Here is a 20574-nt window from a genome sequence, read left to right on the forward strand (position 1 = left end):
AACAGCTTACTACACAACATAAACTTAGTATCACTCAGGCATATTACATCATATATGCAGCAGCATTCAAGACATTTTTGGACTCAGCTTGTGCTCACTTGAACAGGAAGGTGGCGTGACGGTCATTTGTTGGCAAATTTTGTCATCAAAGTCTGTCATTCCCTGGATTTATAGTGCTTTCAAAACAACTGGGAAGTCTGAAAAAACAAGGTTGAATCATGATGACGTCAGTGATCTTCAGGTCATAGCTCTAGAAAGAGGCCAGAGTTCACGATTTACAATTCTGAGTTGAGTGTCCGTTCAAAAATGCATTTCCCCAGTAGGAGCTTTTTTTCCCCCGAGTTCCCAGTTGTCTTGAACTCACTGAAGTTAGATTTCCAAGTTCAGAGATAAGTTGTTTTGAGCGCTGCACAAATCATGTTTCATTGACAGCATGGCCAATGTTGAATGTTTATCATTTTAAGTTTGGAAAAGAGACCCTTAATCCCAGACTCGGGACCACACAGACACTCCACTGAATAGTAGGCTCGGGATTGCTTTGCAGTTAGCCACTGATTCCTTCCAAACCACTCATTGTTGAATTTGTGGTTTCCAATTTGTTGTGTAATGTTTATGTCCAATGGCCAATGGGCACCGATACGGTTTATCTATAATTTCTCTTCATTATTTCTCTTCATATGACAAGGATTTAAAAGGATTTGACAGTAGATTGTCGACTTGATTGATGATGATGATTGCTACAGTAGCTAGGATTTTGAAAGTATGATGTTGACATCAGTCAAATCAAAGCTACTGTAGGTATAACGTGATTTGACGTCATTTTATCTGTGGCCAATGACCTCGAGACTTCTTGGATGGGCACTTCTAATGTAACTCCATGGCAGCATCCAAGAGGCTTGAATTTCTTTGCTCTACCCTTAAGACTTGGCGGTCACGTAGTGTTTTCATGAGTGACAGAATACTGAGCCAATCACGGCGCAACTACAGAACATTACCAACCCCTACGCTCCGTATTTTCAGCTGGCTGCCCCACCACCACAGAAAGCACTGCGCTTGGCTGAAAACCTGCATTTTGGAGCTCCCTTACTCAAGAAAGCAAAAAAGAGACCATGTTTGTATGCGGCTCTATTAACTCAATGATTCTTTTTTTTATACATTGCTTGCAAACTGATATGTGAAATGCAATAACATGCAATAACATTTTATAGTTTTAGCTAAAAATGTGGGGCTCAAAACAGGTGGGGCTGCTCTGAATGACAGATTGCCACTGGATAATTGCTAAAAGTAAGTGGAGCTAATATATAGTAGGCTCTAATGATCTAGAAACAGCAACCATGCATGGTGTGGAGATGGCGTTAGACGTGTGGTATGCTTCTGTCACTACATTCCTAGGAGCTGTGAAGGGCTGTAATAAACTAGGTATTGTCTATAAAACAATTCAAGCAACTGTGATGGCCATGAGGGAATTTGTGCTGTCATACACAAACTTGCTGGTTAAAATCCTACTCCAACCCTTGACACTTATCTTATAATTTCTTTCCTAAACCTAACCAAACCAGTAACTAACCCTAACCAATTGGGATAACTTGTCTAAAGTAAATTACATTTCTTACAAACAATGGTGAACAACCTTAGTTCAAGTGTCTTAAATACAGGTAAGGGTACAAGATTACAATTACTTTACAATCATAGTAGTAGTTTTGTACATAACACAGCAACAAGAGAAATAATACTAAAACAATGCTAAGTCCTTCCTCAAATGTATTTTTTTGACTAAATGGAACTGGACATGATCCTTACCAATTACCCCCTTGGTTTGTCTTTAAAACATTTACTGAGAATAGAGTAGTCCCACATCTAACAGAAAGACTCTGAGCAACGGTAAAGAGGCCGATAAAAAAACCTTCAATTAACCTAAATAGAGAACCTGATAGCCAGTTATGATAGCTCTACACACAAATGTTGAAATGAGACTAAGTTATCAGAGACAGTTTCACATTACACTACAACATGAAGATGTGACTCATGTAAGATATGATCTACTCATTGGGTCAAACAACATCATGGCTGGAAGAGAGGGGGGCTGAGTGATGATTGGGGAAAACTTATGGAAGGAGAAGATGACCAATGACAAAGTTGGTTTGAAAAAAAAACACATTTTGATTTTTTCTTTCACTTTGACCTCATTTCACCCTTTGCCTACTACGGAAAAATAGGGGAGGTCTATCCAAGCAATCACATGCCCTCCCTTGGTGAAAGAAACCCAAAACCAACACCTTCTGCGTCCAAGAGCATGTGATACTCGGTGCTGCAACACACACACACACACACACACACACACACACACACACACACACACACACACAGAGAGCAGATCGGTATACAAACGGCTGAGAACACCATTACACACACACACTGCAAAACAGCAATACCTTTTATCTAAACAGCTACACCTTTGATTCTGTCCCAATAGACCCCTTCAGAATGATGCTGCAAAAATTCTTAGACAATCACGTGCCAGTAAAGTAGCTGGACGCCTGACTGATGGCCTACTTTCCAAGAAAATCTCTAATTGACATCAACGGATGATTTACGCAAAGTGTCTCATTACGAGGCACAAATCCACATTGAATTATTGGCCTACATATCCATGTGTCTCGTTTAGAGGCAGCCTTTATGATTGGACAAATGTTTTAAATGTAATAACCGCTTTAATAACCACAAAACTCTGCACCTATAACCCTCCAAACTGCACTTGTAGCCTTGTCACCGTCACTAAAGGGGTCCATTGTGGCTGGGGAGCCAGCCAGGTTGCGTAAGAGGTGGCGTACTGCTGACAGGTAATAATACGAACGGGCCGCTACCACCTGATCTCCAAGTCTGCCCGACTGTCCAGGGAACAGCAATGCCTGGGGGCAATGGAGGGGCTGGGGGCCATCTCCATCTCCCCACACCTCTGATTTGGGCAACATGGATTAGCGGCAGAGGAATGGTGGGGTACAACTGAGCATCCACAGCATCACAGTACCCTGCCTGTCTTCCATTAAGACACAGGCTAAATATAATCTGCCCCCTGGGAAGGATGGAGGAAGGGAAATTGCCCAAACTGGACTAAAGGACCAGGTGCCTGGCCTGAAGTGTGCTTGTGATGAGTCAGGCTGCCCTCACCTGCCAGGTTACAAAGAAATGGGATATAGTACCTACACTACAAACAATCCCCTGAAATGTGCTACTATATTTCAACAGTGTAGTAGCGCATTAAACATATGTAATTACACACACACACACACACACACACACACACACACACACACACACACACACACACCCGTACACATAGACAGACAGACAAGACAGACAAATGGAGACACCGTAAAGCTGGTTAAGTCAAATAAAACAATGAAATCCAAGCAAAACATCACTCCCAAATATGCTCATAGCAATCAAAAAAATAATCTAACTGCATTTGTCAGGTGTCTCACCTGGAATCATTATCTGACATAGAATGTCTCCAATGCATCAAGAGCAGCTTTACAGTATGAGCAAAACAACTTTGCAGGAGTTTTAGATTGTCCATTCAATGAACATGTGTATCTTCATGCAGAACATAATATAGGGCTAGCCTATCCTACTACTTTATTACAATTTAACCATGGCCTATTACAGTAGCTACATTGAAAATGTTACAATGAGGAGCAGTGCTGTTCTTTTGGTTTGTGTAAAACACATGGCAATACATTTGATTTGATGAGTAGCATATTGGGAAATTATAATTTTTTCAGATCCAATTTAAACCAAATCAATTAATATATGCAATTATCAACTGGTGGAACAGGTGAAAGAGAAAAGCTGCTGACCATCTAACAGGTAAGACATGTAAAAATTGCACCAAGGGTAAACAATGAGGCAAAACTACATGATATTCTAGAACAGTGTGACCTGGGTCTTTACATAGTTCTTAATTGTCAGTGCTATCCGGTAACCTTGGGACGTTCTTATTCTAAACCCGAACCTTAACCCCTACCCTAACCTTAACCATAACCCTTACCTATCCCTTACCTTAACCATTTTACATTTCAACTTCAATGGGTAGGGACGTCCCAAGGATCCCGAATTGCATGGACCAGCACGCCACAAAACAGATCAGAGAGCGGTGGAGATTTTTTTTTTTTTTACCTTGCCCAGGAAAATAAATAGATTTCCACAGAACTCAAACTCCACAGAAATTCGCCTTCCTTCAAGGCTTTTACTGAAGACTTAATTCTCTCCTTTTGGAGGCTAGTGCAGGCTCCAAGACAGCTGTTGCTGACGCGGTAGTGTCTTGAATGAAACCGGAGAGTTGCTTCAGGTAGGATCATCACGTCAAAACTTTTTGACACTTCGAAGTTCCCACACTCGGTCCAGTCGGTCATCGGTGGAACTCAGTCGGCTTAAACCGTCAGCATTTATGGAAGACATAGGTTTATTTAGCAATGACATGCAGTTTTCTGTGTGACAGGTACTCCTTGAAATATGTCGACCTACTTAGAATGTGGAGAGTCGTGCAATGTTTCCTAGACCAAGCTGGTTCGTTCTGGTTCTGAACGTAGACTATCGGCTACAGTTTGTGTGCTATGTTTGAATGTCAATGTGTAGGCTAGGCTACACTCATATGTTTTACCTTACATTTTTCGGATTTGTTATTCCTTTACATTGCCTTCTTCTCATGAATGACTAGTGCATATTTTTTTTACAATGTAGGCTATATTTTCCTCGTCGAATAAACGACCCGGATTAGTGGCCTGGGAGAAAACAAAAATTGTATGTAAATGCACAAAACCAGAGTAGATTAAAGATTCGTTAGTTACGCGCATGTGCCGACAGGTGGAAATGCAGTGAGTGAATTAGTCTTGTGCCTTCCGATATCCCATCCGTGAGCCCACAATTCGATTGAGTGAGAGGAATCCTATCCTTGTAAAAGCTAAATTTGGCTCTAAGGTGCGTAATATGGTTATACATGGAAAATGATATGTGATTACAAACGTTTAATTTAGTGTCGTCGTCTGCTTCTTGGAACTTGTAGTGCCTCCAACGTGATTTTCCCACGTCCCTGTCCATGGAGGCTATCTTCAGGACATGTTTGCTGTAAAATTCAAGCCTAAAGCACAGTCTTTATAGGTAAACAATATATTGGATTATTAGAAACATTACTTATTTTCTGCCATTCAATTTAATGATAAGACGTCAGAGGTAAAAGCGTTTTAAGCCTGCCAACTGTTTTCAACACACGATTATATATAGTAGGCTACATAGCCTACTCTTGAAAAAAAATAAGTTTAATTTCCAAATGAATATAAAAAGAAGCAAATCGGTTTTGATATGTCATCAATGATATGGTTCTTCTTATTTCACATTGCAGACCCAGAAGTTCTGAATAAAACGGTTTTTTGCACCCTTTCCACCCACCCCTTTCCTCTCTTCTCTTCACACTTGCTCATTCCAACCTATGTTGATCTAGACAAAACAGCTGAACAGAAACCTAATCTTGAGCTTGTTCATTCACTCTGATGATGTTGCCATACTGCCACAGAATGACCAGGCGCTTCTTGGAAGGATGAACTTCCCAGCGGGTTCGGATGGGTAACTTGGCTACTGATTTCAATACTTTTCACAGTAATACAAAATTTAAAAGGCACTCGCACATCTGAGCAATCTTTTTTGCAGGTGCATGGCAACAGTTGAACAAGATGAAGGAAAAAGAAAACCGCACACTGCTCTTGATCGTATCACTGATATTTAATAAGCTTTACGTATCTGACGAAGGCCGTGAGGTATCAGTGATACTATCAAGAGCAGTGTGAGGTTTCCTTTTTCCTTCATCTTGTTCAACTGTTGCCATGCACATCTGAGCAATCTTTTTTGCAGGTGCGAATGCCTTTTGAATTTTGTATTACTGTGAAAAGTATTGAAATCAGTAGCCAAGTTACCCATCCTAACCCGCTGGGAAGTTCATCTTTCCGTTTCCTTTTTCCTTAATACTTTTCGCAGTGAAGGCTACTACTCTATGCCAAAACAAACGTGTTACCTAAAGAAAAAACTACTAAGACATAAGACACAAATTACTGTTAATGCAGAAATTATTTAATTATCAGAGAATAAGTAAACTAGCATACACATGCAAATGTGCCTACCCCTGAATTCTGATAAATACTGGGGAGGTCGGGCCCCCCAGATAGCATATGAACATGTCATGAGCCATGCATTTATTTATTTTTTTGAATTATATGAAGTTAGCTTTAAAATGTAAAAATCTTCTCAGCCTCGTGGCAAAATGCAGGGCCTCAACTGTGGGTTTAGAAGTGGGGGGGACATGCACTCCAAAACACCTACACGACCGTTTGGAGGCGTCCACGTGGTCCTAAAGCACACGTTGCCTCTTTTTGTATCACATTCCAATGATAAAACTGGGGGGAGGGGCAAAAATAAAATGTCAGAATGTGGGGGGGACATGTCCCCACCATCCCCAGTGAAAGTTGCGCCCCTGGCAAAATATGTAGAATAGCAGGAAATTAGTTTAGGGATTCTTGAAAGTCAGGATAATCCTTGTCCGGCAAGGACGCGTTATTTTTATAGTTCAAATGGGTTTGCATTATTTGAGCTTAAAATTTGCATTTAGTGCTATTTTATAACGAAAATATTTGTTTTGGGAATTTTCGAAATAATACTTTCAATATTATTCATTGTGTCGTCTCTATGCCTGGAAATGCCCTTGTCTGGAGCAAAGGATCCCAATTTCAAACTCTCCAAAAAGTGTTTAAAATTCTAAAAACAGGCAATAATGGAAGTAAACTGAAAAGGGATATTATGTTGTTTCTTGCAATAGCCCTCTGTGACTTTAAATAATACTTTGCTCAAAACTGTGATTCCTAAAAGATGTGTCCAGAGATTTGGTCAGCTTCGTCAGATTTGTCTAAAATCCTAAATGAATCAGTAATGAGCAAGGCCATCTATACCATAAGGACCCCTTATTCATGTCCTCACTACATGTAGTGCAACCATGGTCTGTAAAGTTCTCTACTTTTGATAGATTGAAACAAACAATATTGGAATTACCATGGTCACAACCATAAACTGTCAACTCCATCTGCCAGAAAATATTTTACATTTAATTATGTTCTAGAGCCATAAAGCAACTGAGGGGGAAAAAAGTGCTATTATTGTATGTATACCACTTGAATGATGAAGAAAAATGTCATGTTTGTCAACTCTGTAAAATATCAACTCTGTCAGATTTGTCAGGAGTTATCTAGTATGTTGTATTCTATTAAATCAGAAGTTATTATCCTGGTGAATGAGAAATACAATCTTCAGACAATCTAAAAGACGTGTAATGATATCTAAACCTAACCAGCTGGTGACTAAGCCTACACTGCCCAACCCTAAAGATCCTTCAAAGTAAACTCGGATTGATCTTATTTTAATGAATTCACCAGATAAATATGTTTATTTTATTTTTATTTAACCTTTATTTAACTAGGTAAGTCAGTTAAGAACAAATTCTTATTTACAATGACGGCCTACACCGGCCAAACCCTAACCAGGACGACACTGGGCCAATTGTGCACCGCCCTATGGGACTCTGATCATGGCCAGTTGTGAGATAGCCCAGGATCGAAGCAAGGTCTGTAGTGAGGCCTCTCGACCGCTGCGCCACTCGGGAGCGCATTTATTGAACTTGATTGTATTTCAGCTATCCCTGAACATGATTTAGCTTTGAGCCTATTTGCACATGCCTTTAATACTATAGTGGATAATCAGGCTCCCTTCAAAAAATTCAGGATTAAAGGTAGATCGAATGCCTGGTACAATCTGGAATTAACAGAAGTCATTCATGAAAGAGATGATGCTTTGTTAGCAACAGACAACAAGAAATCCACAGGGGCATGTTAAGGCAGACACATAAGGGACGCAACTGCGCGCGTCCTTATCCAATTCTGTGGTGTATATTGAAGATATTGGATGAACTGTCCACATTGACTTTTCTTCAGCCAATAAGATGAGTAGGCCCAGCAAACAGCAAAAGCACTAGTTTATGTCAATCTACTTTCCCCCATAGCACAAAAGTCAACCTATTCTGTGCGAGAAATAAATATTCCAGTTGTGGGATGCAATAGATCCCAAATTAAAACAACATTCACTAGCATCAACAACAACTTTTGTATGCAATGCAACAGATCAGAATGTTTAGCTTTAAATGATGATAAACTATTAGGCGATTTCTTCACATTATAAGCGTAGCAATGCGCACAGAGTAGTAGGCTATAAGCGCGAATGTTCCTTTAGCGGAAAACCACAAATGCAATTATACTGTAACTGTGCTCTGAGAGTCAGGAAGCAAGTTGAGAGAGTGAGTGTTTTAATTAATAAATTAAACATAATACAAAACAAGAAACATGAACAACGCACAGACAGGAAACAGAAACAATGACGCCTGGGGAAGGAACCAAAGGGAGTGACATATACAGTTGCAGTCAGAAGTTTACATACACTTAGGTTGGAGTCATTAAAACTCGTTTTTCAACCACTCCACAAATTTCATGTTAACAAACTATAGTTTTGGCAAGTCGGTTAGGACATCTACTTTGTGCATGACACAAGTAATTTTTCCAACAATTGTTTACAGACAGATTATTTCACTAATTCACTGTATCACAATTCCAGTGGATCAGAAATGTACATACACTAAGTTGACTGCCTTTAAACAGCTTGGAAAATTCCAGAAAATGATGTCATGACTTTAGAAGCTTCTGATAGGCTAATTGACATCATTTGAGTCAATTGGAGGTGTACCAAAGCCAACACCTCCTTTGGCCATCTTTCCTTCCAGTTCTCTGCTGCCAGTGACTGGAACGAATTGCAAAAATTGCTGAACATGGAGACTTACATTTCCCTCACTAACTTTAAACAGCTAACCTGTCACGCTCTGACCATAGAGAGCCCTTGTGTCTCTATGGTGTAGTAGGTCAGGGTGTGACTAGGGGGTATTCTAGTTTATAATTTCTATGTTGTGTTCTAGTTTATATTTTCTAAGTTGGTGTTTTGTATGATTCCCAATTAGAGGCAGCTGGTAATCGTTGTCTCTAATTGGGGATCATATTTAAGTAGCTATTTTTCCCACCTGTGTTTGTGGGATATTGTTTTGTGTTTGTGCATGTGCACCACGTAGTCATGTTTAGTTGTTCGTTTATTGATATTTTTTGTTTTGTTTAAGTTTCTCTTTGAATTAAATTTGTGGAACGACAGCCGTGACAGAATATCCCACCAAAAGAGGACCAAGCAGCGTATCCACGAGGTAAAGGAGTTTTGGACATGGGAATAAGTGATGGGTGGATGCGAGACCCTTCCTTGGTGGCAGATGGAAGGTAATAATGGAGGACAGCAATGACGCCAGGGTTCGCGTTTACAGAAAGCCCAAGGACAACCCTAAGATTTATGGGGGGGAGCACAAGGGGTGGCCGGCTAAGCTGCGGGAAGAGCCAGAGCACATGGAGCAGGCGATGGAGAAGTGGTCAGTGGACCCAAGGAGAGTGCCAGAGCCCGCATGGGAGTCGATGGAACAGTGTGAGGAAGGATACCGGAGAATGAAGTTGGTTAGGAGTATGTGGCAGATCAAGCGTGCTGAAGAACGGGTCATCAGTCTGGTGCCATATGTGACGGCTCCACGCACCAGATCTCCAGTGCGCCTCCTCAGCCCGGTATGTCCTGTGCCGGTTCCTCGCACTCGCCATGAGGAGTGTGTCGTCAGTCCGCTGCCAAAGAAACCCCAAGATTTTTGGGGGGGAGACACAAGGAGCTGGTGGATGAGCAGAGGAGAGTGCCAGAGCCTGTGTGGGAGTCGGAGGAGGGATTCGATGAAAGATTCCGGAGAGAGGTGGTAGCGATGAGAATGCTGCAGCGCACTCGTCCTGAAGTGCGTGTCCCCAGTCGGGTATGTCCTGTACCAGCTCCCCGCACTCTCCCTAAAGAGCCAGAGACCGTCAGGGAGACAATGGAGAAGTTGGGGGAGAGAGAGAGAGAGAGATGTTGTGCAAGTGTGTTCTGCTCAACATTCGACCAGAGGATCCGGTTAGCAGTCTGGTGAAACCTGTACCGGCTCCACACATCTGGACTCCAGTGCCCCTCCCCAGTCCGGTACGTCCTGTGCCTTCTCCCAGCACTCGCCCGGAAGTGCGTTTCACCAGTCCGGTGCAACCTGTACCGGCTCAACGCACTAGGCCTCCAGTGCGCATTCACAGTCCAGAGCTTACGGCGACGGTTCCCAGTCCAGAGCTTCAGGCGACGGTTCCCAGTCCAGAGCTTCCTGCGACAGTTCACAGTCCAGAGCTTCCGGCGACGGTTCACAGTCCAGAGCTTCCGGCGACGGTTCACGGTCCAGAGCTGCCGGCGACGGTTCACGGTCCAGAGCTTCCGGCGACGGTTCAGGGCTTCCGGCGACGGTCCACGGTCCGGAACCTCCAGCGACGGTCAACGGTCCGGGGCTTCCAGGAAAGGCGTCCAACTTCAGGGCAGGAGCCTTCCTCTGTGCCGTGCCCAGTCCAGGCACGGTGTTCAGTTCCGCTCCAGGGCAGGAGCCTTTCTCTGCACCAATGCCCAGTCCAGGCACGGCGGCGCAAGCCCAGCTCCATGGCCGGTGCCTTCCTCAGCGCCGGTGCCTAGTCCAGGCACGGCGACCAGCCCAGCTCCAAGGCGGGAGCCTTCCTCTGCGCCGGTGCCCAGTCCAGGCACGGCGTTCAGCCCGGCACCATGCTCGGATCCAGGGGTCTGGGGGGGGGCTACTACCCGCACCGGAGCCGACAGTAGTCACCCCCCTAACCCTACAATTTGGTTTCAGGTTTTGCAGCCGGAGTCCGCACCTTTGGGGGGGTGCGGGAGGGTACTGTCACGCCCTGACCATAGAAAGTTTCTCTATGGTGTAGTAGTTCAGGGTTCTAGTTTATATTTTCTATGTTGGTGTTTTGTTTGATTCCCAATTAGAGGCACCTGGTAATCGTTGTCTCTAATTGGGGATCATATTTAAGTAGCTATTTTTCCCACCTGTGTTTGTGTTATATTGTTTTGTGTTTGTGCATGTGCACCACGTAGTCACGTTTAGCTGTTCGTTTATTGATATGTTTTGTTTTGTTTAAGTTTCTCTTTGAATTAAATATGTGGAACTCAACATCCGCTGCGCCTTGGTCCCGTTCTTACGACAGCCATGACATAACCGATCGATGCAGCTGTACATAGTCCATCACCTGTAAATAGCCCACCCAATCTACCTACCTCATCCCCATATTGTTTTTATTTACTTTTCTGCTCTTTTGAACACCAGTTTCGCTACTTGTACATCATCATCTACTCCTCTATCACTCCAGTGTTAATCTGCTAAATTGTAATTACTTTGCTACTATGGCCTATTTTTTGCCTTACCTCCTCACGCCATTTGCACACGATGTATAGATGTTCTTTTTTTTCTATTGTGTTATTGACTGTACGCTTGTTTATTCCATGTGTAACTCTGTTGTTGTTTGTGTCGCTTTGCTTTATCTTGGTCAGGTCGCAGTTGTAAATGAGAACTTGTTCTCAACTAGCTTACTTGGTGAAATAAAAAAGGTAAACAAATTCAAAACAAATAAAGTACCTGTGGATGTATTTCAAGGCCTACCTTCAAACTCATTGACTCTGCTTGACATCATGGGAATATCAAAATAAATCAGCCAAGACCTTTAGACCTCCACAAGTCTGGTTCATCCTTGGGAGCAATTTCCAAACGCCTGAAGGTACCACGTTCATCTGTACAAACAATAGTACGCAAGTATAAATACCATGGGACCACACAGCCGTCATACCGCTCAGGAAGGAGACACATTCTGTCTCCTAGGGATTAACGTACTTTGGTGCGAAAAGTGCAACTCAATCCCAGAACAATAGCAAAGGACCTTGTGAAGATGCTGGAGGAAACAGGTACAAAAGTATATATCCACAGTAAAACGAGTCCTATATCGACATAACCTGAAAGGCCGCTCAGCAAGGAAGAAGCCACTGCTCCAAAACCGCCATTAAAAAAAGACTATGGTTTGCAACTGCACATTGGGATTGTACTTTTTGGAGAGATGTCCTCTGGTCTGATGAAAAAAAATAGAACTGTTTGGCCATAATGACCATCGTTATGTTTGGAGGAAAAAGGGGGAGGCTTGCAAGCCGAAGAACACCATCCCAACCATGAAGCACGGGGGATCATGTTGTGGGGGTGCTTTGCTGCAGGAGGGACTGGTGCACTTCACGAAATAGATGGCATCATGAGGTAAGGAAAACTATGTGGATGTATTGAAGCAACATCTCAAGACATCAGTCAGGAAGTTAAAGCTTGGTTGCAAATGGGTCTTCCAAATGGACAATGACCGCAAGCATACTTCCAAAGTTGTGGCAAAATGGCTTAAGGACAACAAAGTCAAGGTATTGGAGTGGCCATCACAAAGCCCTGACCTCAATCCTATAGAAAATTTGTGGGCAGAACTGAAAAAGCGTGTGCGAGCAAGGAGGCCTGACTCAGTTACACCAGCTCTGTCAGGAGGAATGGGCCAAAATTCACACAACTTTTTGTGGGAAGCTTGTGGAAGGCTACCCGATACGTTTGACCCAAGTTAAACAATTCAAAGGCAATGGTACCAAATACTAATTGAGTGTATGTAAACTTCTGACCCACTGGGAATGTGATGAAAGAAAGAAATCCTGAAAGAAATCATTCTCTACTATTATTCTGACATTTCACGTTCTTAAAATAAAATGGTGATCCTAACTGACCTAAGGACGGGGGATTTTTACTAGGATTATATGTCAGGAATTGTGATAAACTGTTTTAAAAAATATTTGGCTCGGGTGTATATAAACGTCCGACTTCAACTGTATAGGGCAGGTAATCAAGGAAGTGTTGGAGTCCAGGTGAGTGATGACGCACAGGTGCATGTCATGATGGTGACAAGTGTGCGCCATAATGAGCAGGTGGTGACCTAGAGGCCGGAGAGGGAGCACACGTGACATATGCGTGTAATGCTTTTATTATAAAGGTGCTTGTTTATGGTGAAAATGATCTTCCCCAAACTTAAAACTCACGCGCTGTTTATATATGCCAATTAGGCTCTACACCCCTTGTAAAGCTGATTAATGTGCTTAATTTTCATTTTAAGTTATTTGGCCACTTTAGTTGTGATACAAACCTTATTAAAACAAATAGGCTAGGCTACATCAAATCAAAGCTTATTTGTCACGTGCGCCGAATACAACAGGTGTAGGTAGACCTTACAGTGAAATGCTTACTTACAGGCTCTAACCAATAGTGCAAAAAAAAGGTGTGTGTGTGTGTGTAGGTAAGTAAAGAAATAAAACAACAGTAAAAAGACATTTGAAAATAAAAGTAGCAAGGCTATATACAGACACCGGTTAGTCAGGCTTATTGAGGTAATATGTACATTTAGGTATGGTTAAAATGACTATGCATATATGATGAACAGAGAGTAGCAGTAGCGTAAAAAGAGGGGTTGGCGGGTGGTGGGACACAATGCAGATGCCCGGTTAGCCAATGTGTGGGAGCACTGGTTGGTCAGGCCAATTGAGGTAGTATGTACATGAATGTATAGTTAAAGTGACTATGCATATATGATAAACGGAGAGTAGCAGCAGTGTAAAATAGGGAGGGGGGGCACACAATGCAAATAGTCTGTAACCATTTGGTTACCTGTTCAGGAGTCTTATGGCTTGGGGGTAAAAACTGTTGAGAAGCCTTTTTGTCCAAGACTTGGCCCTCCGGTACCCCTTACCATGCGGTAGTAGAGAGGACATTCTGTGGCTGGGGTCTTTGACAATTTTTAGGGCCTTCCTCTGACACCGCCTGGTGTAGAGGTCCTGGATGGCATGCAACTTTGCCCCAGTGATGTACTGGGCCGCACGCACTGCCCTCTGAAGTGCCTTGCGGTCGAACAATTGTCTTACCAGGCAGTGATGCAACCGGTCAGGATGCTCTCGATGTTGCACCTGTAGAACCTTTTGAGGATCTCAGGACCCATGCCAAATCTTTTTAGTTTCCTGACGGGGGAATAGTCTTTGTCGTGCCCTCTTCACGACTGTCTTGGTGTGTTTGGACCATGTTAGTTTGTTGGTGATGTGGAAAACAAGGAACTTGAAGTTCTCAACCTGCTCCACTCCAGCCCTGTCGATGAGAATGGGGGCGTGCTCGGTGCTCCTTTTCCTGTAGTCCACAATCATCTCCTTAGTCTTGGTTACGTTGAGGGATAGGTTGTTATTCTGGCACCACCCGGCCAGGTCTCGGACCTCCTCCCTATGAGCGGTCTCGTCGTTGTTGGTGATCAGGCCTACCACTGTTGTGTCATCTGCAAACTTAATGATGGTGTTGGAGTCGTGCCTGGCCTTGCAGTCGTGGGTGAACAAGGGAGTACAGGAGGGGACTGAGCACGCACCCCTGGGGAGCTCCAGGGTTGAGGATCAGCGTGGCAGATGTGTTGCTACCTACCCTCACCACCTGGGGGCGGCCCGTCAGGAAGTCCAGGATCCAGTTGCAGAGTGAGGTGTTAAGTCCCAGGTTCCTTAGTTTAGTGATGAGCTTTGAGGGTACTATGGTGTTGAACGCTGAGCTGTCGTCAATGAATAGCATTCTCACATAGGTGTTCATTTTGTCCAGGTGGGAAAAGGCAGTGTGGAGTGCAATAGAGATTGCATCATCTGTGGATCTGTTTCGGTGGTATGCAAATCGGAGTGGGTCTAGCGTTTCTGGGATAATGGTGTTGATGTGAGCCATTACCAGCCTTTCAAAGAAAGCACTTCATGTCTATGGACGTGAGTGCTACAGGTCTGTAGTCATTTAGGCAGGTTGCCTTTGTGTTCTTGGGCACAGGGACTATGGTGGTCTGCTTGAAACATGTTGGTATTACAGACTCAATCAGGGACATGTTGAAAATGTCAGTGAAGACACCTGCCAGTTGGTCAGCACATGCCCGGAGCACACGTCCTGGTAATCCGTCTGGCCCCGCAGCCTTGTGTATGTTGACCTGTTTAAAGCTCTTACTCACATCGGCTACGGAGAGTGTGATCACACAGTCGTCCATAACAGCTGATGCTCTAATGCATGCCTCAGTGTTGCTTGCCTCGAAGCGAGCATAGAAGTGATTTAGCTCGTCTGGTGGGCTCGTGTCACTGGGCAGCTCGCGGCTGTGCTTCCCTTTGTACATCCGACGAGCGTCGGAACCGGTGTAGTATGATAGCCCTGTATTAATGCTTTGCCTGTTTGATGGTTTGTCGCAGGGCATAGCGAGATTTCTTGTAAGCTTCCTGGTTAGAGTCCCGCACCTTGAAAGCGGCAGCTCTACCATTTAGCTCAGTGAGATTGTTGCCTGTAATCCATGGCTTCTGGTTGGTGTATGTACGTACAGTCACTGTGGGGACGACGTCCTCGATGCACTTATTGATATAGCCAGTGACTAATGTGGTGTATTCCTCAATGTCATCGGAAGAATCCCGGAACATGTTCCAGTCTGTGATAGCAAAACAGTCCTATAGTTTAGCATCTGCTTCATCTGACCACTTTTTTATAGACCGAGTCACTGGTGCTACCTGCTTTAATTTTTGCTTGTAAGCAGGAATCAGGAGGATAGAGTTGTGGTCGGATTTACCAAATGGAGGGTGAGGGAGAGCATTGTACGCGTCTCTGTGTGTGGAGTACAGGTGATCTAGCATTTTTTTCCCTCTGGTTACACATTTAACATGTTGATAGAGATTTGGTAGAACTGATTTAAGTTTCCCTGCATTAAAGTCTCCGGCCACTAGGCGCGCCGCCTATGGGTGAGTGGTTTCCTGTTTGCATTTTTCCTTATACAGCTGACTGAGTGTGGTCTTAGTGCCAGCATCTGTTTGTGGTGGTAAATAAACAGCCACGAAAAGTATGGCTGAGAACTCTCTAGGCAAGTAGTGTGGCCTGAAATTCATCACAAATGCTCTACTTCAGGCGAGCAAAATCTAGAGAATTCCCTTAGATTTCGTGCACCAGCTGTTGTTTACAAATATGCACAGACCGCCCCCCTCGTCTTACCGGAGTGTGCTTTTCTATCCTGCCGGTGCAGTGTATATCCCGCTAGCTGAATATCCATGTCGTCATTCAGCCACGATTCCGTGAAACATAGGATATTACAGTTTGATGTCCCATTGGTAGGATATTCGTGATCGTACCTCGTCTAATTTATTGTCCAATGATTGCATGTTGACGAGTAATATTTAGGGCAGCTTTCCTACTTTCCTTCTGCGTGCCTGACAAGGCATCCAGCTAGTCGTCCTCTGTAGCTGCTTCGCTTCCTCTTGCGAATAACTGGAATGTCGGCCCTGCCAGGTGTTTGGAGAATATCATGTGAGTCTTGCTTGTTGTTGAAAAAATCTTGGTCTAAAATGAGGTGAGTCATCGCTGTCCTGATATCCAGAAACTATTTTCTGCTGTAAGATACGGTTACAGAAACATTATGTACAAAATAAGTTACAAATAATGTGAAAAACCCCCACATAATAGCACAATTGGTGGGGCGCCCGTAAAACCGCTGACATTTCTTCTGGCGGCATTTTGTTACATGAGGTGTGCAACTATGATGAGAACAAGTCTCAATAGTGTACAACGCTGTCATCAAGACAAAGGGTGGCTACTTTGAAGAATCTCAAATATAAAATATATTTAGATTTGTTAAAAAAAAAAATTGGGGTCGCCTTCCAGAGAGACATCAGAGATTGTAACATTCTCTGTTTCATGGAAACATGGCTCACTCGGGATACCTTATCAGAGTCGGTACAGCCACCCGGTTTCTTCACGCATTGCTCCGACAGAAACAAACATCTCTGGTAAGAAGAAGGGTGGGGGTGTATGCCTTATGATTAACGAGTTGTGGTGTGATCATAACAACATACAGGAAATCAAGTCCTTTTGATCATCTGACCTAGAATACCTTAGAATCAAATGCCGACCGCATTATCTACCAAGAGAATTCTCTTTGATTATAATCATAGCCTTGTATACCACCCCCCAAGCAGACACCTCGACGGCTCTGAAAGAACTTCATTGGAGTCTATGTAAACTGGAAACCACATATCCTGAGGCTGCCTTTTATTGTAGCTGGGGATTTTAATAAGGCTCCCTAAATTTTATCAACATATCGAATGCGCGACCCGGGCTGGCAAAATTCTGGATCATTGCTACTCTAACTTCCACGACGCATACAAAGCCCTCCCTCGCACTCCTTTCAGCAAATCTGACCACGACTCAATTTTGTTTCTCCCAGCCTATAGACAGAAACTAAAACAGGAAACGCCCGTGCTCAGGTCTGCTCAATGCTGGTCCGACCAATCTGATTCCACGCTTCAAGATTGCTTCGATCATGTGGACTGGGATATGTTCCCGGATAGTCTCAGACAACAACATTGAAGTATACGCCGATTCTGTGAGCGAGTTTATTAGCAAGTGTATCTGTGATGTTGTACCCACGGTGAATATTAAAACCTTCCCCAACCAGAAACCATGGATTGATGGCAGCATTCACGCAAAACTGAAAGCGCGAACCACTGCTTTTAGTCATGGCAAGGCGACCGAATACAAACAGTGTAGCAATTCCCTCCGCAAGGCAATCAAACAAAAGCTAAGCGTAATTATAGAGAGAAAGTAGAGTCCGAATTCAACGGCTCAGACACGAGACATATGTGGCAAGGTCTACAGTCAATCACAGATTACAAAAAGAAAAACAGCCCCGTCGCGGACACCGCCGTCTTGCTCCCAGACAAACATCAAGTTTGCAGACAACACTACAGTGGTAGGCTTGATTACTAACAACGATGAGACGGCATACAGGGAGGAGGTGAGGGCCCTCGGAGTGTGGTGTCAGGAAAATAACCTCACACTCAACGTCAACAAAACAAAGGAGATGATCGTAGACGTCAGGAAACAGCAGCAGGAGCACCCCCCTATCCACATTGACGGGACAGTAGTGGAGAAGGTGGAAAGTTTTTAAAGTTATTCGGCCTACACATCACGGACAAACTGAAATAGTCCACCAACACAGACAGTGTGGTGAAGAAGGCGCAGCAGCGCCTCTTCAACCTCAGGAGGCTGAAGAAATTTGGCTTGTCACAAAAACACTCACAAACCTTTACACATGCACATTCGAGAGCATCCTGTCGGGCTGTATCACCGCATGGTATGGCAACTGCTCCGCCCACAACCGTAAGGCTCTCCAGAGGGTAGTGAGGTCTGCACAACGCATCACCGGGGGCAAACTACCTGCCCTCTAGGACACCTACACTACCCGATGTCACAGGAAGGCCAAAAAGATCATCAAGGACAACAACCACTCGAGCCACTGCCTGTTCACCCCGCTATCATCCAGAAGGCGAGGTCAGTACAAAAACAGCTTTTATCTCAAGGCCATCAGACTGTTAAACAGCCATCACTAACATTGAGTGGCTGCTGCCAACATACTGACTCAAATCTCTAGCCACTTTAATAATAAAAAATGGAATGTAGTAAATGTATCATTAGTCACTTTAAACAATGCAACTTTATATAATGTTTACATACCCTGCATTACTCATTACTCATTCATTCCTTTACACTTGTGTGTGTATAAGGTAGTTGTTGTGAAATTGTTAGATTTCTTGTTAGATATTACTGCACAGTCAGAACTAGAAGCACAAGCATTTCACTACACTCGCATTAACATTTGCTAATCATGTGTATGTGACCAATAAATTGATGTCTTCACTATTATTCTACAATATAGAAAATAGTCAAATAAAGAAAACCCCTTGAATGAGTTGGTGTATCCAAAATTTTCACTGGTACACTATATATATTAGTTTGGGTGTAATGTGTATATTCATGGTGTATATACTGGGGACATTTGAAAAAAAGAGACCTAGGTCTCAATGTGTCTTCCCTGTTAAATAAAAAGAAACTCTGTCCGAGTGCTGAAAGATCTGATAGAATGTTTGTTTTTATTGGGCATTTTCAAATGAATAATTTTCATATTTTACAAGTGTTTGTACTGAACTTATTTTTTAGAGGCAACAATATGTCTGTTTTAAGTATATGTTGTCAACTGATGGCTAACCCCCTTATGATCGATTTTTTTGGGGAGGGTCAATATTCTGAAAAATATATTTTAAACACTGTTCTGCAATATATGCTTAAACAATTGAAGTATTTGCTGTGCTAGACCTGAGGGATAATGTTTGCTTTATAGATGTTGCTTTATGTTCTAAATTTAGGAAAACATACCAAAATGCTAAAGAAATTAGCCCTGGAGCATTTAATAGTGCTATAAAACAAAACAAAAATACTTTTGGAGGTTTGTATTACATATTTGAATAATCTAATGTCAATCAAGGCCTTTAAACACTTGTTGGACAATAATTGTAAAAATAAAATTTTATAGCTTTTATAGTGTCTTACACAGTTGACATGAATCCAGTTAGTTGCATTTTATGAAAACAAAATACAAATACATTTGGAGGTTGTTCCTTTACATCACTTGTCAAACTCATTCCACGGAGGGCTGATTTTCTGCAGGTTTTTGCTCCTCCCTTATACTCGATTGAGGAATTAATGTCACTGATTGGTAAGGAACTGCCCTCACCTGGTTGTCTTGGTCTTAATTGAAAGGAGAAACCAAAAACCAGCAGACATTAGGCACTCCATGGAATGACTTTGACACCCCTGCCTACATGGTATGATAGCTGATACTATCAAAATATATTTAAAAATTTGTTAAAAAAAAAAAAAAAGTTGAAGTTGTCCCGTCTTTCAAGAATCCCTGAGCTCTAAAACAGCTAAATGTGTAAAATAGCACGAGATTAGAAATACAACTGCAAAATGTTCTGTCTGCCAATGGGGGGCCCTTGCTCAGACTTTGCGGGGGGCCCTGTGAAACTGTGCTACACCACTATGTCGCTCAAGTCAGAATTTAGTGTCGCTCAAGTCAGAATTTAGGCTAAAAGGATGTTGACAATCATATCATTAGGAAAGTAGGATTTGAGATGAAAAAGCGTGATCTCCAAATCCACAGCATCTTGCAGTAATGCATCTCTCATCCGATATATATACTGTATATACTATAGATTGTGCCATCCTCATATCCTCTAGTAAAGACAGAAAATGACGAGTTATGATAAAACTATCCACCTGTCGACTACTTCAAGCACTACACAATATACAGTCTATGCTTAAGCCACAGTATTATATAAATGGTCATAAATATGTGAAATGCCATTGGTATAGTGTTAAAGAAAATATTTGTGTCAATGTATTAAACATTTAAAAACAGGAAAGGTAGCCTAGAACTGCAAATCTCCAGTTTTTTACCTCATGGCTCAATGATCTGATGGACAAGTGTAGGATATAACAACAAAAGTGATACGCTAGCTAAATTGTCATCACCACAATTATCAGTCATCAACACAAATGTGGGTGAATTATTTTTGTTGTTTTACCCATTTTACCATCTGTGTAGCCTCATACAA

The sequence above is a fragment of the Oncorhynchus nerka genome, linkage group LG23 (assembly GCF_034236695.1).
Source record: "Oncorhynchus nerka isolate Pitt River linkage group LG23, Oner_Uvic_2.0, whole genome shotgun sequence".
NCBI lineage: Eukaryota > Metazoa > Chordata > Actinopteri > Salmoniformes > Salmonidae > Oncorhynchus > Oncorhynchus nerka.